This window comes from Amblyomma mixtum, chromosome 2 (assembly GCF_055824585.1).
Source record: "Amblyomma mixtum isolate Tamu chromosome 2, ASM5582458v1, whole genome shotgun sequence".
Classification (NCBI taxonomy): domain Eukaryota; kingdom Metazoa; phylum Arthropoda; class Arachnida; order Ixodida; family Ixodidae; genus Amblyomma; species Amblyomma mixtum.
In genome coordinates this window covers 172,708,523-172,728,013 of record NC_143013.1, presented here as the reverse complement: position 1 = coordinate 172,728,013, position 19,491 = coordinate 172,708,523, and the positions used below count along the sequence as shown (strand labels likewise).

The 19,491-nt window shown below is 48.0% G+C and overlaps 3 non-coding genes across 3 annotated transcripts; all 3 read left to right on the top strand.

Annotated features, from left to right (window-relative positions):
- The first annotated feature begins 11,164 nt into the window (after nucleotides 1-11,164).
- Nucleotides 11,165-11,236, top strand: TRNAA-CGC (transfer RNA alanine (anticodon CGC)). Its single transcript has one exon. It is a non-coding gene; the product is annotated as a tRNA-Ala (tRNA).
- Nucleotides 11,237-11,993: 757 nt separating this feature from the next.
- Nucleotides 11,994-12,065, top strand: TRNAA-CGC (transfer RNA alanine (anticodon CGC)). The gene has a single exon. It is a non-coding gene; the product is annotated as a tRNA-Ala (tRNA).
- Nucleotides 12,066-12,332: 267 nt separating this feature from the next.
- Nucleotides 12,333-12,404, top strand: TRNAA-UGC (transfer RNA alanine (anticodon UGC)). The gene has a single exon. It is a non-coding gene; the product is annotated as a tRNA-Ala (tRNA).
- The last annotated feature ends 7,087 nt before the right edge of the window (nucleotides 12,405-19,491 follow it).

Below are 19,491 nucleotides of genomic sequence, written 5' to 3'. Positions count from 1 at the left end.
GCTACACAGATTTCATGAGGAATTTAGTTCCACTACGGTTGAGCACGCAAGGCCAGATACTGACGTCAACGGCGGAGACAGTCGGCTTATAGTACGAGCTCCACGACAGATACAGCGGGAGTCCGCCGTTGAAGAATAAAAAACTGGCAGTTTGTCACAGAAAACGCGTGTTTTCGTATATGATATTCGGCTAAACATATTAAATTCCTACCATTTCTGCGCTCCTGAATGAAACAGTGAGGTCGCAGAAGCAAAAAAAGTTCCCTGAAAGGGACAGCGCGCGTATATAGTAGAGATGCGTACAAGTGCCCAGACGCGAAATGATTCGCTCTTTCTCCGAAGCCGAACGCAACATCTTTGAACGCAAAGTGGACAGCAGTCCGGCAAGCCAACCACAAACACATCCGAGTACAGGCAGATAATCACAGATGCCGACTTTACGCCTATCCAGAGTTCACGAGAATATTGGCGCGTCTAAGAGCAGCGCGGTGCCTGAAATCGAAGGAACGGTGCAAGTATATCTGGCTGAATCTCTACAATTTTGATTGCCCATATATGACGGCATGTCGTGAAACCCACGCGTTGGGCGCGTATATTCTCACATTGTGACAAAATACTCCTTCTCGCTACGAATTCGCGAGCGCCGAGGGAGGAGTGCAAGTGCCGGAAACGTAAACCTCTTAGCTGGAGCATACTGCATAGAAATGCATGAAATACTCGCCAAAGCTTCAGCAACACGTGCTAACTCCCCAGCACACGACCGACTCTACCTGCTTTACCTGCGCGAAAGCATTGAACCTACTCATTAATACAAGACTCGAGATGGCGACATGGCAATAACGGAGCAATAAAAACCCTTGAGAATTTCAGGAAGAGAATGCGTCCTGAAATCGTATTCGAGTGTACTAAATTTCCAGAAAGTTGAACAAGAATGCTATAAATATAGCACGTCACCACTCAAAGTGAGTGCTCAGAGAGCCGCAACAGAGCTTAGGTGAAGGTAAATGCATTATATCGTATGCCAGGAAGCCGAGAAGTTGGGAGAAGCAGACGAAATCCATTTAAATACGGCCGCCAGCGCGCGTCACTTTGCGCAAAAGGTCGTCTGCTCCGCGACGCGCTGCACCGCAGCCGAGTGCGGAAATCTCGAACAGCGAAGGCGTGAAGGCGCGCGCCTCACTATCTTTTTCACTGCTTTGTTATCATGGAGAGCGAGAGAGAGAGGGAGCGTCACCTCCTCTCAGCGGATACCCTCGCCACCCGAGCGCGGCGAAACACGCGTGCGATAACAGCGCCCCGATAGCGGAGAGCAGCCGCTCCGTGGCTGTTCGGAGCGGCCTGGGATTTTTTGACTACCCCTGTACATATTGTAGACGGTATGGTCATGTTGCAGTGGACTGCGTGCGGACCTACGCAGCGGCGACAGGTTCGACGGTAAGGGACCAGTCGGTAGACTTGCTGATGAACGTAGACGAGGCTGAAGCTGCGGCGAATGGTGCCGGAGGTGACGAAGGGCTGGCAGCAACGAAGCATTCATCGGTGTCTGTGGTGGAAGAGAACAAGGTGACTAAGAGCGCGAGGACACAGACTACTGCAGCGGTATCACCTGAGACAGCTGAAAGAGCGTCAACTGAGGGTGGGAGCCCTTAGCTTGACGAGTCGCTGAAACCAGTGGACTGTGAGGCCACGACGCGAAAGGACAACACTATCGTAGTCAGTGTCTCCGGCCCCGCAAAACGCTCACATGCACAGACCGACAATGAACAAGACAAGGTGGCCGCGACTAACGCAGAGGAGCCGCCTGCAAAAGCAACTCCAGTGCAACGACCACCTTTCAAGCCGCGGCCAAATGTCTCGACGGAAAGACGGCCGGCCGATAAGCCAGCACCGCAGCAGAGTGACCCTGGTCCACCCGATGACTCAGGGGCAAAAGACGGCGTCTAGCTTCGTGCTAGGCGTGAAAGGTAAGCACTATGCTTCCGGCCTCCTCTTTCGCTACCAAAATGTATCCGGAGTCGTGCCTTAATTTCACCACGCTTAATGTAAGGGGCATGAGCGGGAAGCGAAAGCAGAGTCAAGTGCTCCGCCTTTTGACGGACCGAGACATAGATGTTCTAACCGTTCAAGAAACCAAAGTGGAAGGGGAGGTGGAGACTGGAGGCATGGTGCAACGATTCACGTCGAGGTAGTATGCAATTGTGAGCCATGCGATTGGCAACTCTGCGGGATATGTTATTTTGAAGAATTCAAGCGCACAAGACCACGCACACAAGAGAGGAAACACACAGGACAGGCGCTAACTTCATCTGATTTATTCGCAGTTAAGAGAGCAAAATATATATATAAACGGAGACATGCGCAGTAAAGAAACACATCGTCAGTTCACAATGCGTGCTCAAGATACCTGTACTCTGCGTTCAAATGATTAACAGACGTGTCACTCACACAGTCATGCCCCCTCTTCCTGATGTGAAAGGCTTCTAATAGTTCACGTGCCGTCTTATCACCGCCTCTTCCAAGTATCTTTATCTCCTTCAGCCCCGGCTCGCACGCTCTGCAGTTCGCACAATGCTCTGCCGGATGTGTGCCTCCGCCCCTTAACGCCGCCTGTGTGTTTCCTCTCTTGTGTGCGTGGTCTTGTGCGCTTGAATTCATTTCAAAATAGCTATGCACCATCTAGCCCAAACAGAAGTTTTGTTAAATTGGATATGTTGTGTGTTAAAAAGTTGCCGGGACTCGAAATACAGGCGTATTTTTCTCAGGGTGTCGAACCGGCATTTTTTCGGGTTCGGTTGAGGTTCGGGTTCAAGCCTTTCGGTTTCAGTTGCGGGTTCGGCTCCAGAGCGACATTCCGTTCTGGTTCGAACCGCTTCGGATCGCGTTGAACCGGTTCAAACGGGTTCAAACGGGCTCAGACTATAAAAAATTCTGAACGTATAGGTTGTTCTTATTCAACCTTGTTTTGCTGTTTACTTTTCTTTGTGATATCAGCATATAAAACAGCACTGCAAAATTGGCTCAATGAGAGATGTTTTGGCTTTACCCACTTTAAATTACTGTCCGCGGTAAAAAGATTTAAATTTAAGCTAGAGCCGAGAAATAAAATGAACTCAGATCGAATTAGTGTACATCGGCTATGTATACTATTTTCTATCTGATGAGGTACATAAGAAGAAAAGCTGATGGATTTTTCATCTATAAAGCCTTTCACCTTCAGCAGTTTCGCAGACCTCGTCAGACGATTAATAGGTCGCTCCTGAAGCTCGTGTCAGTCGGGAATTTCTACGGCGCAGAGCACTCACGCGGGCGCCGTCAGGACCGCTGCATGCACCCACTATGAGCGGAAGCTGCCCTGTATTTGCGGGTATATACAGCCAAGACATCTTTCTGCCCCCAAAACGGCTTGCCGGTCACCCCTCCCTCCCGCCCTTCCGGCACACCTGCAGCATGCATGCAAGTAGCATGCATGTAGCAGCATGCATGTAGCATGCAAATATTCTATTCGCATCACCATGCTCTACATCGCGTTTTTAACTCGCGTTTTATATCTCGACCACTTATAGCTCAGTTTCTTCAAAAACACAGCTAATCGGGAATTCTTGCTAGTACAGTGTAAAATTAAGATTTTGGCATATGCTGATGTCGTCGCCATTTCTTGCTCTGACGAAAAGAATATGATAAAAGAGCAGGCTTGGATTGGTTGGGAGCAACTCGTGTCCGTACGGACACAAACTTGCGACGTCATCGTTGCGGCGTTGCGTTGTTGACAACGCTGAAATTGGTGCATTGTGCGAGGAAGAACGTAAATTCATTAAATAGAATTTTTGTGACTTTTCTGGTGTGTTTCAAAGGGAGTCCATGCGTGGGCAGAATTTCTTGCTACCTTAATACAGTCCGATCAATCTTTCGTGCAGTTTTGGTCCACTAACTTGTTTCAGGATTTTTATTTTTCAAAACCGAAAACCGCCGCTTCCAGGGAGCTGTGCTTATTAGGTGACTGAATGCTCATCTGTCTTTTCAATACATAGTCGTGAGGGAATTTCGTGCTGACACATTCGATTTCCTCAATTTTCGCTTTTCCTTAGAATACCTGTACCGCTTCTCCAGAAGGCAGCTACCAAAGGTTCTGATCGGTTATTACTTCCTCTACGTGCAGACTTACCTAGCCTTTCTTGGTGGCACTGTATTAAGGCGAGATCAGAGGAAGTACTATCGGGGACAAAAGTGGTGTACTTCACGCGGCGGGAGCCGGTGCAACGGAAAATTGCGGCATTTTGGCGAGCTAAAGCACGAAACATTGAAACGAGCCAAGCGACATGCCCGCTGATAATAAAGGTCACGCATCGGCTATCTCGGTCCCAGATGCCGCCTGTAGATGGCGTTGCAACGCAGTTTTCCGTACAGTGACTCAAGTTATCCGTTGCTCCGGCTCCCACCGCCTGGAATACACCACTTTTGTCCCCGATGCAACACTCAATATGCCTCAAAAACCTTTCTTAGACTTCAAACATCGACCTTACGTGTGAGGATATGCCATCGAGCCAAGGGGACGTTTGTGCCGTGATCACTGAATTGCTACATCTGCAAGGGACGAGGAACTATTCAACAACGAAATTATTTGTGATGCTACGCTCATTTCAGAAATAGCTCCCTTCAGCAGTCTCTTAAAAATCACATTGGGGTCGCACCTTACACTATAATATTTGTGCCAGTAATGAAGGGCATCGGAATTCCGTGTGAACTTTTCCTGTTAATAAGACTGCTTAGCGTTCGAGAAAGCAGTATGCTTGATAAACACGCACAATCGCCTCTTTCAGCGGGGTCACTGTTCAGAGAACAGTTCATTTTAGCTCAGAACGTATATCCTGCGAAAGTTCAACCTCCTGACTGGTCGCCCTTTCGTGACGTGTGCGCCATCAGGAATCTTTATGTGCATGCAGAGTAAGGAAGTGATGGTGCCATGAGGCTGTATGCCGAGGTCGCGGAATTCGACCCAGTCAAGTAAAGGAAGAAGAGGTCAGGGAGGTTCCGATCCTCCATGCGGCAGCAATAAATTCTTCGAAGATGGCCGAGTAGCCCAGAGCATCAGTAAACGAAGCTTCTCTGTTGCGCCCGCCGCCACTCGCTCGATTCCCACTCAGGGTTGGAGTAGTGTAGTTGCTTTCTTTACTGCGTTAACAGTTTAGTCTCATTTCTCAAAAATTCAAAAATTTCCGTGTTGTGCGTGTGCGTGTGCGTGTGTGTGTGTGTGTGTGTGTCTGTGTGTCTGTGTGTCTGTCTGTGTGTGTGTGTGTGCGTGTGTGCGTGCGTGCGTGCGTGCGTGCGTGTGTGTGTGTGTGTGTGTGTGTGTGTGTGTGTGTGTGTGTGTGTGTGTGCGCGTGCGCGCGTGTGCGCGTGTGCGTGTGCGCGTGTGCGTGCGTGCGTGTGCGTGTGTGCGTGTGTGTGTGTGTGTGTGCGCGCGTGTGTGTGTGCGTGCGCGCGTGTGTGAGTGCGTGCGTGCGCGCGCGTGTGTGAGTGCGTGCGTGCGCGCGCGTGTGTGAGTGCGTGCGTGCGCGTGTGTGAGTGCGTGCGTGCGTGCGCGTGTGTACGTGTACGTGTATGCACACGCGTGCACAAGTCAGTGGGCGCATGTCCGCTCACTCACTGGTAAAAAATTGACAGACGGTTGCAATTGTCGCTAATGCGAGGTTGGAGCGCAACCCATCACACGCCACCTGCCATGTGGCGTATTACGCTGCTAGCCACTCTCAGGGTCTTCCCGTGGCGGACACCTTCCAGGTGGCGTTTAATTCGCTCTGCTACTTGGACAGCCGGTTACGCCGGCTACGATGCGGAACGCAGAAACGGACGCATAAGAGTTGCGGTCTAAAATGCCCCATCTACCTGCAGCTGATTTATATGAGGTGGAATGCTGCGAATGTTCCACGTATGCCGTCGCCAAAACGTTCCACAAAAGAACGCCAACAAGGCCTCAGACACAAACAAGCCGAAGCGAAGGTTCTCGCACAGCGTCCGCCCTCACCGTTCGACCACGTTCCTATGCGGCACTCTCGGTAAAGGAAGACGCATTACGTTCGCTGCTATTGACGAGGGTAGCGGTGGTGAATACTCTCATGATTCGGTTGCACTACACATAAGTAACCCCGAAAGCCAAAACATTAGGCAGTCATGGCCGCAGTGCGGAAGTAGAGGACATTTCAGTAGCACCTTTCTAGGCGTTTATCGCATCCCATGTACTTTGTACATGGGATGCGTACATGTACTGTGTTCATATTTGTACGACAAGTACAAATATCGCATGTATTTCCTGATTGCCTCTTTGCGTAATCACTGTTTATTTTTTTTTCTAAGTATCATGCCACTGCTACATGCCCACCTTTCCTTGCTTATTTCCATCGCATGCAACAAAGAATGTTGGGATACTTTATAAAGAAAACACATATTTATATTTCTTTGTTTTGTAATAATGGTACTATATGTGTTTTAACGCGTCAGAGCGACGCGGAGTCTATCGGGAACGCTGTAGTGGAGAGCTCCAGATTATCGTGGACCAGCTGGGGTTCCTCAGAGTGCCCTCACATCGCACAGCACACAAGCATTTTTGCATTTCGCTGCCATCAAAATGCGGCCTTGCCACCTGTATCGAACCCGCGACCTTGGCATAAGCAGCCGAGCACCACACCCACTGAGCCATAGTGAATGGTTTTATTCATTATCTGCTGTCTGAGACAAGGAATGCCTCGGAAAGTAAATGTTGTACAACGTTATTCGGTCATTGCACCTGTGCTTCACATATTTATGGTACACGACATAACGAAAAGGAAACAATTCTCACTCATTGCTTGGCGAGTTAAAGCAGTGCTAACAATTCGATTAAAGCTCTACGTAAGCATGTGAAAGAGGTATACTATAAAATCCAACATTTCACATCAATCAGGCGTAAAATGCTTTAGAATTACCGAAAGCACATAGCGAAAGCGCCAATTAGCTTTCTTCCTAGACACGAGACTTCTTTCAGTTTTGTTGTCGAACTGGATGCCTTTTCGACCGGATGTCATTTTCGCACTCCATAGCGCAGCGCTTTCTGTGGGTACAAGCCATTTACAAGACACGCATGTACAAGACGCGCTGGTACAAGCCATTTTGTCTGAAAAACAAAAAACAAAACTATGCCGTGTTGCAAAAAATGCGCGGCTGAACCGTGCCCCGAACCGGTTCGGAACGGTTCCTTTGAATCGTTCCGGTTCGGGTTCAGCTCCAAGATGGCGAAAAAAATTTGGGTTCGGTTCGGTTCCAGTTCAGGGCAAAAATTCGGGTTCAGTTCCGGTTTCGGTTCCGGTTCGACACCCTGATTTTTCTTGTCAGTCGAGCCGCTACGTAGTATGCGATTTTTTGTACTGCAACGTTGAGTGGCGTGTGTTATGCGTTTATGCGCCAAACGTAGTGGAAGACAGGGCAACGTTTTTTGAGAACCTGCAACAGTATCTTCTTTCCGACTAACAAATAGTTTTCATGGGTGACTTTAACTGTGTTTTAAGCGCTCGCGATAAGAGTAGCACCCGTGCCTTCAGGGACAGAAGTACTGAGGTTTTAAATCAAATGATAGATGAATACGCCTTGGAAGATGGAGGCGCACGCGATGTGCAGTACACGCACTTTCAACGTGTCAGTCACGCGCGCCTCGACCGCATCTATATGTCACTTGATTTATTGCCAAAATGTCACAAGTACAATGTTTTGCCTGTATGCTACTCTGATCACTGTGTAGTCGAGTGCCCTGTAGGATCGAAGAAGCGAAATAACAGCTTTTCGTGGGACCTATGGAAACTAAACTCTAACCTGCTAAGTGACAAAACTTTCACTGATGCCGTGGTAGAAAAGATTAATAAAATAGAGAGGGAGGGAAAAAACGAAGTCGGGTTGCAGTGGGTACTAGCGAAACAAGACATTAAAATGAAGGCTATAGAACGGTAAACCGTTCTAAGGCACGAAGAACGATTACAAGAAAGGCAGCTGAAAGTTATGCTAGAAAAATTATTAGCTCAAGAGTGCAAACAACCGGGCATATGCATGGGAGACATCAAGAAAACAAAGCAGAAGCTGGAATTTATCGAAGAAAAACGGAATCAGTTCGGGCACAAGTGGCAGATTTGGTCGCGGGCGAAGCGCCCACTAAGCGGCCGCTTGGAATGGAAAAGGCGCACGCTCGACGAAACCAGATTCACGAGGTAGAATGGGCAGGCACTTCAGTCTCCGATAACGATAGCAGACAGCGGGCCTTTTTTGAGCACTTGCAGACAGTCTTTGCGCAACATGAAGTCGACTCGAAAGCATTTGCAGACCGAGTTTTTGGAAGATATGCCACGGCTGGATGACGAGCAAAAAGAAATTTTAAAGCAGCAGATTACGCGGCAAGAAGTCGAACGCGCTATAGAAAACCTAAACCCTGGAATGTCTCCAGGCAGGGATAGTTTAAGTGCTGTTTTTTATAAAGTGTTTAAGACTGAATTAACCCATTTGCTGACTTCTTTAACGAAGCCTACAATCGTAATGCGTTGCCTCCATCCTACGGTACGTCCCACACAGTACTTATTCCTAAAACAAATGACGCGCAGAAACTTAAACTGGTTACAGCATATAGGCCTATCTCGCTGACAAACGTCGATTACAAAATTTTTAATGAAAGTGCTAGCTGCCAGACTTCAGATGGTAATTAAAGAAATCGTTGGCCCTCATCAAACGTGTGGCATCAAGGGGCGGTCTATTGCTTATAACATTCACAAAGCCAGAAGTGTGTTGGAGTGCTGTTACGCCTTTGGCGCTCGTGTGGCAGTTCTCCAACTAGATTTAGAAAAAGCTTTTACTCTGTTGCGCATGACATATTGTTTTCTATCCATCATGTTAATTTAGGCACTATTATCACTGAGGGCGTGGCCTTGGCGTACAGAAATTGCACTACCAGGTTAATTGTTAACAAATCGTTAGGGGCCCCCATTAACGTACAGCGTTCTGTTCGCCAGGGATGCCCCCCCCCCCCCCCCCCCCGAGTCCTCTTTTATTTTGCATCTATATGCAAAATATATTGCACATTTTGCATATATATTTTGCATCTGACTTTGTGTAAGCACATTATAAGAAATAATGCTGTTCAAGGATGTCGGCTACAATCGCCTGAAGTCAAGATCCTAGCATAATAAGATGATGTTGCTGTTTTTGGCGTGAGTCACGATAGCATTCGTAATGTGGTCGACGGGGTAAAGCGATTCAGCACTGTGACGGGGAGTAGGGTTAACTTCGGGAAGTGTGTGGGGTTCTGGCGTGGACAGTGGCCAGTGACCCCGGAAAATTTTGCTAACGTGACCTGGCACACGACCCCTGTGAAATACTTGGGTGTCCCGCTGGAAAATTACCGCGACAGCGAACCGTATTGGACACGGCAGGTGCAAGAAACACGCGAAAAGGCTGAAAAGTGGAAAGCGTCCTATCAATCCATATTTGCGAGAGCCACAGTGTGCAATCTGTTTTTCATCAGCAAATTGTGGCATGTGATGCAAGTGATGCATTGCTCGCGAATTAATGTACAAACATTACATCGTATTTTTCCTGTTTTTGTGTGAGCCTCTAAACGGGAGAGGTGTACGCGAACTAATTTGTTCAGAAGAGTAAGGGATGGAGGACTCGGGCTTGGACATTTATTTGCGAAGCAATTGGTCAATAGATTCTTGTTTTTGCGCGATGTGAATGATCCTTTTCTGCGCACAGTGTGCCAAGTAAGGCTCGGTAGGGCTTTGCCAGACCTTGTGATTTCAACTGAGTGTGTGACGGGCGGAATTTTTGGGTTTTTCAAGGAGATAGTTGCCAGCGTCCGATTTTTGAATGCTAGATTTTCAAAACAGAATTTCAGTGATGTGAGCCGGAAAGATTTGTACAAGGATTTGTGTGACATCCTCTTTCCAGTGCCCCTGTACAGGGCCATGCACTGTGGAGGGCCAGGCTACAACGTATTGAAAAGGGTAAAGAAAATGAAGGTGCCACCGGGAGTCAAGAGTTTCTTCTTTAAGTTACGCTCTGGAACTTTACCTGTGTAAACTTTTCTTGAGGCAAAACAGTTATTTCTTCCCTGGGGGTCGCATTCTCTCATGTGCAAACAGCCGGAGACAATTGATCACGTCTTCTTGCACTGTTGGGAAGGGGTCTATTTTTGGGACGTGCTGCAGAGGACATTAAAGAAACAGCTTCCAATCCACTCATACGGAATAAGGTTTTTGCCCACCAAAAACGAGGATGGGGTTCCCTTCGACTTAGTCATGCTGGTGGGCCTCCACAGTATATGGCGCTCCCGCATGGCAGGCTATCTGTGACCCTGACGCACGCATGTATTTTAGAGAAAGTATGCAAAAGTTTCTGGAAGAACAAAAGCTAATAGTGGAGGTTCCTGAGTGGTTACCAAGGCTGGAACCCCTCGTTAATTTTAAGAGAATTTTAACCTCACTAAGTGCCGCCGCGGTGGCTCAGTGGTTATGGTGCTCGCCTGCTGTCCCAAAAGACGCGGGTTCGATCCCGGCCGCGGCGGTTGAATTTCTTTGGAGGAGAAATTCGAGGCCCGTGTACTGTGCGATGTCAGTGCACGTTAAAGAACCCCAGGTGGTCGAAATTTCCGGAGCCCTCCACTACGGCGTCTCTCATAGCCTTAGTCGCTTTGGGACGTAAAACCCCATAAACCAAACCAAACCAACCTGACTAAGTCAGGCCCACTTTTTGGGATCCTGGCTAACTCTGTATAGTGTATGTACAGGGTGGTCCACTCTAAGTGCGAACACGTCTCCGCGTGGCCGCGCTCCGCGGAGCGCCAGCGGATCCGGCGCGTTCGCGCATCGAAGCAAAGCCGCGCAGGCGCACAGGGGCCCGGGGGAGGAGCTTCGTGTCGTCTGCTACAGCGCTGGCACGCACCTCGCTTGCATTGCTGGTAGCAGACGACACGAAGCTCCTCCCCCGGGCCCCTGTGCGCCTGCGCGGCTTTGCTTCGATGCGCGAACGCGCCGGATCCGCTGGCGCTCCGCGGAGCGCGGCCACGCGGAGCCGTGTTCGCACTTAGAGTGGACCACCCTGTACATATTATCATGTTCTGTTTTTAATGTCGAAGCCCGGCAATAAATAAATAAAAAGGGGTGTAGCTCAGTGGTAGAGCACTCGATTCGCATGTGAGAGGCCCCGGGTTCAAACCCCGGCATTTTCATTTTTTTGACTACCTTGTTAAGACACATATACGAAGCGGATCCACTCCAATTTGTGCTGAACTGTTCGCTCTAACGTAGGTAGCTTTCGACTGTCGGGAATAAAAGTTGCGTCGCTGATGAGGGCAACAGGGCAATCTCCGTGAGTGACAGTGCCGCGATGCGATGCAAAGAAGCCTTGTTTGTCGTGTGATTGCAGCACGTACCCGCTAAAGGAATGACTGGAGAAAATATGGGCGTACACGGTGTGCAGTCGCAAGTAAAAAAGATTGCCACACATGACGGAACACCGGAGCGCCGGAATGGCAACGCGTGGTGCTGCGGGGGGCGAAGAGGCTGATAACGAGAGTGCCGGGCAGTTTCCATTCTACAGTATTAGGGGGATCAGCGGACTGTCACGGACCAGCGAAATTACTGGCTAAAAGCAGCGCTATCATATATTGTTCCCGCGAGTTCCTTTTGACAAACCATCGCTGACATAAAAAAAGCCAATGAAAAGAAGTCATCTTTGCTCATGATAACCGAGCCAAAATAAATGCCGCATGAACAGTCACGTAGGGTCGACACTTCGACGCGCGGGCGGTGCACGCGTTATGGCGGTGCACGCTTGATAAAGCTTACTTCGTGCCGTTCCCCTCCAGGCTGAAAACATGGAAACGGCCCGGTAGGCAGGTCTGCGAACCGAAGCGCCGTGTGGTGAGATATCACAATCCTGTTAGCCACTGATCCGTGCTAATATTTTTTGCTCAGGACTGTATAGGGGGTGTAGCTCAGTGGTAGAGCGCTCGCTTCGCATGTGAGAGGCCCCGGGTTCAAGCCCCGGCACCTCCAATGCTCTAAAGCATTTTCATTTTTTTTTTTTACTACCTGGTTCAGACATATACGAAACGAATCCATGCCCATTAGTGCTGAAATGTTCGCTCTTGTGTGAAGGTAGCATACGACTGCCGAGAATAAAAGTTGCGCCGCTGTTGAGGGCACTATCTCCGATAGTGGCAGTACCGTAATGCGATGCAAAGAAGCCTTGTTTCTGGTACGATTGCAGCACGTACCCACAAATGGTGCGACGGGAGGAAATATGGGCGTATACGGTGTACAGGGGGTGTAGCTCAGTGGTAGAGCGCTCGCTTTGCATGTGAGAGGCCCCGGGTTCAAACCCCGGCACCTCCATGGCTGTAAAGCGTTTTTTACTCTCTTATTAAGACATTTCAAAAGTTGAAACTTATGAACATATAAAAATATGTGAAAAGATGAGTGCAGAAAAGTTCCACAAGTGTATCCGATCCAGCTTGCCATTAGTAAAGCATCGTCAATACCTAGCCACTGTAGCACTCTTTCATCGTTTTTACTTTTCATTTCCGTTAAGCATCTGCGTCACAAAACACTCTCCGCTTCCAGCTCGGCACAGAAACAGTCAACAGGTGTCACACCCTTGCCCAAAAACACACATTTGCGCAGTCTTTCTTCATCCGAACAGCAAAAGATTGGAACGGCCTTCCTATTTCCGCTGTAATAATAGAAGACAGGCTTGCGTTCAAAGATAAGCTTAAATCTTTAGAGACTTTTTAGGTTTTCGAGTACCTTTCCCCTGGAACGTTGATTTGCGCTTTGTTTTACTGTGTGGTTTTTATTGTTCTCTAATCCGTTATTGAATTCTTGACCGCCGTTCTTCGCTTCTTCCTGTCTTTTATTCTTCTTTTTTAACCGAAAGCATTTGAACGTTTTTCATTGTGATTTTCTGAACTGTTTGCCTGTTTCATTTGTATTTTGAACCTTGATGTGGGTGTTGTACAGAATGCGTTCCTTTTTTGTTAATATTTCTGCATAACCCGCCCCTCATGTAATGTCCGGTTTTTGGGATCTTTGAGGTACTTAAATAAATATACAAACAAATAAAGAAATAACCTCTACGCCACACGGATATGGACACAAGAAAGGACGAATCACTGCGCTGACTAACAGCTGGCGTTTATTTGAGTACCTTCGTGTGTGACAGTGTAATCAGGAAATATTTGGTAAAAGGGCCAGTGTAAATGTAAATGTATTCTTTTCGGCTCGTCGACAGTTGGAAAGCTTGTGTTTTTGTGTAAACTCTGAAAAATTTCACTATGGTGCTCAAAAATGCAAGAAAAAATTTGTAGCGTGTCAGGACAACCTGCTTTATTCGACTCCTCTGCCTTGTAGAAACTTCTATGGTGGACGAATCAGTCGTTTAAATCAAAGGCTTAGGAGTACTGTAAGGAAGATAACAATGCTGATTCCAGACACCTAGGTTCCTACTGCTAAGACTGCCACTTGTGTTTCTTTGTTGTCAAAGTGCTAAGCTACAACTGAAAATAAGGATCACCTTACTAGTGGGATTATCAAGTCCCCAAGGTCACAAATATTAAGAAACTCGCCGAGAATTTCTTGAGAGCTAAATCTTTCTGTCTCAGAAAAAAATCCTTTTTAATTAATCTTCTTAAAATTTTTTGCTTACTTGCAGGTTGTTCATTGCGTGTCTGGTAAGCAATGGTCGGTTCTTGCATGACTTCTTTTTCTTTTTTTTATTTGCTGGCGTGTACTTATACACATGGCGTTCCAAATAAGCGTCAGTTATTAATCAGCGCCGAGTTGAGTTCTTTCTTCTTGTGTATGCGCCTGTGCCGTCTCACTGTTCTACCACCATGCAAAAACAACCCACTGAACAGTTCATACTGCAGGCCGGCCACGACAGCGCCTGGTTCCGAAGCCTCCATCACATCACCACAGATACATTATACCGAAACCACTGTCTCCTCGGTCTACATAATGCACATACTCCACGTACGAATGTAATGGACTATGGCGCGGTAGCAGACTTGCAGGGAGAGGGCACCTGAACCGTACTGTGAAATATCAGATTAAGAAAGGGGTGAATATGTCAGAAATTAAAAAAAAAATGATGGCGTTAACACTTCCTCTAGGGGAGTTTTGAGACTTACGCAGTATATTGTACGCGTACACAAACGGCATCTGCACAAATGATTTCCTCTACCGTCACACGTTGCAAACCTAAACTCCAGAGTACCCTGATTACCACCAAACAGAATGACCTTTCAGGCTTGGGCCACACGGGACATGAGGAGCAGACTACTGTTCTCGGCAATGAGACAGCTCTGGCCATGTGGGGGGTGGTGGTGAAAACATTTATTAAGAAGGGACAGGAGGGAAGGGACAGGAGGTATGCTTGGATCAGCCCGTAAGGGACCGATCCTTACAAACACTAGGTGGAGGTCCCTAGTATGGGACCCCAGTGGCGGTGGCCGCCGCCCGGGCGCGCCCGACTAAGGCTTGTTGGGCCTGTAAGTCGTGGCAGCGAAGCAGGGTCGCCTCCCAGTCCTCCCGGGTTGGGTTGGGGATGGGGGGAATGAAGGCAGACTTGGATAATGGCACACTTGTTTGACGATAGTGTGGCACAGCTATTGTAGCCGCTTTGTGGGCCCTCAGGGAGCGTGAGAAGTTCGTTTTTTTTTCGTCTTGGCGATGGCATGTTACAGGCCACGTGAACTCTAGGCAAACACCTACGGTTCTGCAAGTTAACAATTCAAGCTCTTGTTGTTAAGCATTCCACCCTCCGTTAAGAAGGTTAAGGCTGGCTAGTGTCGCCGCTCATGGTGGAGAACATCGTCGCCATTCAGGGCTCGGAGTTCAACATTGCTCCGTCACGACATCATTCCGAAAGACAAAATTTTCTGCTTTTCGGCACACGAGACCATCTGATTGTGCTGTCACACGTCGAAGTCTAATTTGAAATTGAAATTTGTAACCTCTATGTCAATGACAGAAGTGTGGGCAATGTCCGTCACCAAGAATGGCACCATCCGATTGAATAGTGGGTGCTCTAACACTGAAATAGTGGGTACTCTAACACTCCGAGCCCTGAATGGCGACGATAGTGGTGAGGGCGTCGAAGCACCCCAGCACGGATTCGGCCTTTTTTGCTCGGTTCGCAGCTAGGCGGCTGCCCCTCCGGCAAGCACATGGACGTGCGTACTCACTATCGCCTCGGGCTGCGGGGACCCTGCATGCCGTACATGTAGTTGGTGTAGCCCGGGTCATAGCCCATCGCTGCAACAGAGATGAACACAAATTTCACTGTAACGAAGTACTGCCACACGTGGGAAGGAAGAGATTGTGCTCAGCACGATTGTACTCTTTCGTGGTGCTGATTCCTATTCGATCTACCGCCTCTGTGGGGTTATTCGGCGCAAAGGGTTCTTACTGCCGGCCCACATGATGTGGTTGAGATTAGCATACTCACCGCAGCTTTTGCATCCTGCAGAGTATATATCTGGATGAATTTTGGCTAGTATTGCGGGGCATGGGAATGGAGAGTGGTTGCTTGCTCTTGCGTGAGCGTGGGGTTGGGAGGGGGATACTCCATCCTGCTCTTTTGATAGAAAGTCGGGATTTCACTAAAGATGAGTAGATGGTCCCTCGCTGAGCTTACCCTATGGTTTGGGAACGCGCCTGGTCCTGCCCGGATAGTTAGTTCTCAGGCTGTGTTGTTGACCTTTTCGTTTTCTGGGAGACCTGAGTGTGTGTGTGTGTGGGGGGGGGGGGGGGGGGGGTCCATATTATTTTGATTCGAGTCTCTGGGCGGTATTTCCTAATTAGTTTTGCGGCCGGGGAATTTACTCTGCCTTTTATGCACATGACGTATGCTATTGATGCTTCTTCTGCTTCTTCCGGACTTTTCGCTGGTATGGTCGCAGCTGCTATGCATTCTCCTTTGTGGTCAGCTATAGCCACAAGATATGCCTCTTTGTGCCTGTACTCGGTAGCGTTGACATACAGCACTGACTTGTCCTCTTTAAGTTTATTGTGCATATTTTTCACGTGGGCTTTCCTACTGCTGATGTTGTGAGAGGGGTGCATGGTTTTGGGGAGGGGTGATACTATGATACGTCCACTTATTTCCCCATCGAGATCCATGATTTGAGGTAAGTATTGCCTGCATTTTACATTGACACTTTCTAGCATTTTTCTGCCGGCGGCAGTTTTGGAGAGTCGTGTTGTCTGCACTGTCAATTGTGCCTCAATGAGTTCTTCGGCCGTACTTATTACGCCTAGACCCTTGAGCGTAGCTGTCGAGGTGCTGGATGGTAGTCTCAAAGCCGTTTTGTATGCCCTGCGTATTAGAGCGTCTATGCTATTTCTTTCCTTTTGCGTGAGTCTGAGATATGGGAGTGCGTAGCATATGCGGCAGAGCACAAAGGTTTGCACTAACCTTATCGTTTCTCTTTCTTTTAGTCCTTTGTTTTTGCTGGTGACTTGATGAGCCTAGCTGCTTGGTCAGCATACTAAGTCATATTTCTGATGAAGGTAGAGTTTTGCCTACTGATTTGCAGTTGCATTCCCAAGATCCTGACTTCTTTGACCGTTGGTATGTCAAGGTTGTCTATCCTGAGCTTGATGTTTTGATGACTTTCCCTGCCCATGGGGGGATGATGAGCAGTTCGGTTACTATGTTCGCACCTGCTTGTAACACTTCTTCTATCTCCGCGTCGCTGCATTTCTTTATCCATAGCGTAATGTCGTCTGTGTACATGCTGTGGTACAGGTCTTGTGTCCGTTTTAGCCATTATGTGATCTCTAGAAAGGCTAAATTGAATAGGAGCGGTGACAGTACTGCCCTTTGCTATGTGTCCCTGCTACCTAGTTCTATCGTGTCTGTAGCTAAGTCTTCCACTTTGACGACTGCTTGCCTGTTTTAGAGGAAGTCTTTAACGTGGTTGTATGCTCTTTTGCCCGGGTTGATAGCCTGTAACTCCGCTAGCACGGCTTCGTGTTCTACATTGTCGAATGCTTTCGTCAGATCCAACGCTAAGATGGCTCTGGCGTCTTTAGCCGGTGTATTGGGGCAAGAATGTTTTCTTTGAGCAGCAACATGACGTCCTGCGTAGATAGATTGTCTGAAGCCTACCATGGTTGCCGGTAGAAGCTCGTTTCCCTCTATGTGCTTAGTGAGCCTGTTTAACACTACATGCTCAGTAGCTTCCCTACACAGCGAGAGACCGCGCTGCGCAGCTCGGACCTGTGGCAACAAAAGTTGCTCACAGAGAGAGCTGGCCCGGTCGCTGAGATTCGAGACAAAGGACACCAAGCGACAGTAGCCCACCTGCTCCAGAAAGGAGCCTCCGTCTTCAAAGACTATAAATAAAGTTTATTCTCTCTCTCTCTCTACCACCGTAAAGGGTGCCTCTAATTCCATACCCGGCAGTTCTGGACGGAATCATTTTTGAGCGCGAAACTGCTTATGAATGCAATTTTTTCAAACAAGATTTCACTATAACAGTCAATATATCTAAAGATCACCCGACGGCAGTCTTGTATTATTTTTTTTTTGTAGCGTGAGCTGCACTGGCCACAGTCTCGCCGTTTCGCGTGCTCTCTTGCTTCGATCATACTGCGCATGCGCAAGGAGCAAGTGGCGTTACTACGGACAGCTGGCGTGCCTCGCCGCACGCGCTCGCCGATGCGGGCTACTGCGCATGCGCGAGGAGACTGCGCCGCGTGTATAGATGTGGAGGGATGCATAGCTACTGCGCCCGTGTTCCATGAAGTTAAAACGCCAACGGCAATGAACACAATGAACGCCGACGGCCTATGGCTTCAGCGCCGCGTCTCTGGCACAACCTTGTCAATGCCTGCAGCCCACATCTCTCTCATCCCCCCACGTACCTATAAGCCCCATTCAGATGTACACTGACCCAGGGCACCATTGTGCTTCCTTCCTTTACTTAAAATGATTGGAGTGTAAAACGTTGTCAACGCCAACGAACACAACGAACGCCGACGGCCTATGGCTTCAGCGACGAGGAGAATAACAGGAGAAACCATAAGAAATAAAAAAAACGCTTCACAATTGATACTGCACATTGACTCGTCTTTAATTTAGTCATAGTTGCACGTACCCGAATTTCGAGGTTTAACAGGGGGGAAACCAAGCTACTAAAAACAAGCTTAAACAAGATATACCAATACCTCATGCTACGTATATCCTGGCGTAGCTAGAGCTAAGCCACTGCCCATTTTTTCTATTAACGTTTTTGCTGTCGTCGAAAGCGTTCCCCATTGGTTTTCCAGCTTGATGCGATTGGTGGAAACACTTTAAAAGAAATATTTTGTTAGATATCACAAAAATGGACCATTACCCTCAATATTTCCACAGCGTGCACTGTCTTACAATTTTCCAATTTTCAAAATTTTTTCCGAGAAAGCCGGACATGTTCATGCCTAACCGTATTAGGGGAAAAAATTTGAATGTTGGAAAATTGTGCTACTGTTATAAAAATATTGAAGGTAATGGTCCATTCTTCCGATGTCTATTCTTCCAGACACAAACTTCCTGACCACATCCACCCACCTGACTTTGTGCCGTCCCCTGCTACGTTTGCTTTCTCTTGGCATCCACTCCGTTACCCTTAAGGACCAGCGGTTACCTTGCCTTCGCATTACATGCCCTGCCCAAGCCCATTTCTTCCTCTTGATTTCAACTAAGATGTCATTACCCCCGTTTGTTCCCTCACCCACTCCGCCCTCTTCCGATCTCTTAACGTTACACCTATCATTTTCCTTTTCATAGCTCGCTGCGTTGTTCTTAACTTAAGCTGAACCCTCTTTGTTAGCCTCCACGTTCTGCCCCATAGGTGAGTACCGGTAGGATACAGCTGTTGTACACTTTTCTCTTCAGGGATATTGGTAAGCTACTATTCATGATCTGAGATTCTTTAGTAATCGCAGATTACTAAAGCATTTTCTATAAACTCTAATCCCCAACTACTCCCAATTCAATTCCCTGAATACCTACCGTAAACACGCAGTGAATAGCATTGAAGAGATCATGTCTTTCTTCCTTACACCCTTCCCTATTGGGGTTTAGTTACGTTCTATAAGGAGGTCTATGGTGGCACGCACCCGTTATATATGTCTTCCAGTATTGTTACATACGGCTCTTCTACACCCCGATTTCGTAATGCCTGCATTACTTCTGAGGTTTCGATTGAGTCAAATCTTCTTATTTTTCCCCTATCATTTTCCTTAGAGTAACCCGCTTTGCTGTCCTGAATTTAATTTCAAGCCTTTCTCTATAGCATGTAAGTGTCCGCTTCTTAGTTGAGCGCTGGCAATACGCTGATAATCATCGGCACCACCAGCACCTTAACTACGTGCACTGCAGGACGAAAGCCCTCCGTATCCCTTCACTCAAAACTGCACTGTACCAGCTGCGGCC